The sequence below is a fragment of the Enhydra lutris genome, unplaced genomic scaffold, assembly GCF_002288905.1.
Source record: "Enhydra lutris kenyoni isolate GAN:26980312 unplaced genomic scaffold, ASM228890v2 scaffoldscaffold2, whole genome shotgun sequence".
Taxonomy (NCBI): domain Eukaryota; kingdom Metazoa; phylum Chordata; class Mammalia; order Carnivora; family Mustelidae; genus Enhydra; species Enhydra lutris.
This window is the reverse complement of record NW_019154086.1, coordinates 63,409,999-63,413,040: the sequence shown is the minus strand read 5'-3', so window position 1 is coordinate 63,413,040 and position 3,042 is coordinate 63,409,999. Positions and strand designations below refer to the sequence as shown.

At 39.3% G+C, this 3,042-nt stretch overlaps 1 pseudogene across 1 annotated transcript; it reads right to left on the bottom strand.

The window, feature by feature from the left end:
* Positions 1 to 826: 826 nt before the first annotated feature.
* On the bottom strand, positions 827 to 2,093 carry LOC111150039 (annotated as a pseudogene). Its single transcript, XR_002640786.1, has one exon. The product of XR_002640786.1 is annotated as a DNA-(apurinic or apyrimidinic site) lyase pseudogene (transcript).
* Positions 2,094 to 3,042: the final 949 nt, after the last annotated feature.

Below are 3,042 nucleotides of genomic sequence, written 5' to 3'. Positions count from 1 at the left end.
CAGTCAGAGAAAGACAATACCAGGTGATTTTACTCATTTGTGCAATTCAAGAAACAAACAGATGAAGATGGGGAAGGGAAGGAAAAATAAAATAAGATAAAAACAGAGAGGGAGGAAAACCATAAGGAACTCTTAACTAAAGAGAACAAAATGAGGGTTGCTGGAGGGGAGATGGGAGAATGAGGTAACTGGGTGATGGGCATTAAGGAGAACACCTGTTGGGATGAGCACTGGGTGTATTTGTAAGTGATGAATCACTAAATTCTACTCCTGAAGCCAGTACTACACTCTACGTTAACCAACTTGAATTAAAAAAAAAAAATGTGGTACAGCGATAGTAGGAAATGCTAAATTTAACACAAAAAGAGAACAAAATAAGAACTTAATAAATGTACACTTACCACTATGAAATTTTGCTCAAAGAGACTTCAAGGTATTTCAGAAGAAAACTTGTATTTCTTTTGTATCTACCTTGTTTTGACCACCAATGTAATTTACAAAATGGCAAACATTTTTGAAACCTCTGATGTAAGGAAGGCATTCTGGTAGACAGTCTAACAGACCTGCTTTGCTTTGTTGAAGCAAATCCTCCAAGATATTTTTCTAACAACTGTATTTTATGGATAAAGAAATTAAGATTTGTAGAGATTATTCAAGAGTTTTTCATGACACACTCAATTAACTGTGGTATTGGGATTCAAATCTAGATCCTTCTAACTCCACAGATACCTAGGAACAACCACAATGTCAAGAGACAAACTTGGAGTCCTTATAGCTCTTCCACTAATCCCACTTCTTATCACAGCAGACAACTTTTTTTTTTTTTGAAACTATGGCTCTTTATTTTCATGTGGACAGTTCAAAGGAAGTCATCAGTAGCTTTTTTTAATGTAAAAAAATGGGGTTTAAAGAAAAGCATCAGTAGTAGGCTGGTTGAAGGATTTGTATTGTTAGAAGGGAAATACAGTGCACATATTTCTAGAGAGCAGTTTTTAAAGATGTTTTGGGGAGGTTAAGTTTTAAAGCTAAATTGGGGGGCTTATTTCCCAGTTTTAAAGTAATTTAGGGATGGTGTCACAGTGCTAAGTATAGGGTGATAGGTCAGTGGTCACTACCCAGGGCCTTGGAACGGATCTTGCTGTCACACAATGCAGGTAACAGAGAGTAAGACAACAAAAAGTAATCAAGGCGCCAACCGACATTTTTGGATCGAGCATTCATCATATAGGTCCAAAAGGTATAGGCATAGGCCGTGTTGGGGTAGAGGTGCCAGAAACCGTCAGCCAGTGGCACGGCCTATAGTAATTCCCCAAAGCCTTGACGCTCTTGTGGAGTGAAGCCAGCATTCTTTTTGTTTCCCTTGGGGTTGCGAAGGTCGATTTCTTCATGAGCCACATTGAGGTCCCCACATAGCACAAGGGGCTTGCGGGAAGCCAAACCCTTCAGGAATTTGCGAAAGGCTTCATCCCAGCGCTGCCGGTACTCCAAGCGTACCAGACCTCGGCCTGCATTAGGTACATAGGCTGTTACCAGCACAAATGCATCAAATTCAGCCACGATCACTCGGCCTTCCTGATCATGTTCCTCTTCACCAATGCCATAGGAGACTTTCAGGGGGCACTGGCGGGAAAGCAGGCCCACACCACTGTACCCCTCCTTGTCTGAAGGAGCTAACCAGTACTGATGGGATAGTCCAGGTAACTCTTGAAGTTCAACTGGTAGTTTGTTCTTTGAACATTTGGTCTCTTGGAGGCAGAGGATATCTGGGGCTTCTTCCTTTACCCAATCTAAACCTTTCTTCTTAATCCAGGCTCGAAGCCCATCCACATTCCAGGAGCAGATCTTGAGGGTGGCCGATTTACCATTGGGTGAGGTTTTCTGATCTGGGGGGTCCTCATACAAGACTGGCCCCTCTCCTGCCTCTTTTTCGTTTTTCTTTGCTCCCGCCTTACTCTTCTTGGCTTCTGGCTCAATCTTGGGTTCTTCCCCATCTTCTACAACGGCTCCCTTTTTCCCATGCTTCGGCATCACTGTAACGAAAGCCTTTCTGAACCAGTACCACGTCGCCCACTGAAGCAGTATTTTTACCGTGTTCCCTGCTCTGATCCTAGCCTGGCTCCTCCTTACCCGAGCACCCACAGCAGACAATTTATGACAAAATGAGATTTCTGTCTTTTCCCTAATAAAATTTTATTTCTTTTTATGGAAATTATAACTAGTTGATAATATATTTTTATTGTCACTTTTCTCTGTTATAATTCAAACAGTGAAAAGGTGTGGAGTTTATTTTATTCAAGGAATATATACCTGAATAGGAACTCAAGAAAACTGCATTTAGCAAGAAATACATCAGTGCTAATTAGGCAGATAAAGGAGAGTTACAAAGGTTTAACACTTGGTTTCCATTTCAAAATAACCTTAGTGCTATGGCTGATGTCTGCTTGGGAAAATTCTGCTTTATCTATCAGATAAACAAAAGTTTTCTTAAATTAATTTTTAATGTTTTATATTAAAATGATTATACTACAATTAATTAAATGTTATGCAATAGAATAAATAAAGACATTCTTACTTAGGAAAGACAAATATCAGATTCCCAGAAAGGTAATGATATGCTGTAATTTTTTTGTTTTGCATCTCATAGAAAATTATCAAAAAGAACACATAATGGGACACTAATCGGCCAGCATTGCATATGGCAGTTAAAACCATAGTATTTGGAGATAGATGATGCCCATTTGGAGGTTTATACAAAGATAAGGGCTTTTCAATGAATACAGATGGAAAAAATTAATAAGTTCATCATAGTTGTATTAATTTTTAGTGATTTTTTCCTTGGGCAACTCAAGAAATGAAATCTATTTCCCTACTCTAAATCTGAGCTAGTCTGTGACTTGCAGCAGATGTGATGGTGTATGAGGTAACAAACTGAGGCTTCAAGAGGGCTTCTGTGCTTTTATTTACTCTTCTATAGTATTGCTTCCACTGTGTGAACAAGCCTGGACAATCCTGCTGAAGAATAAAAAGTCACAAGAGACAAAG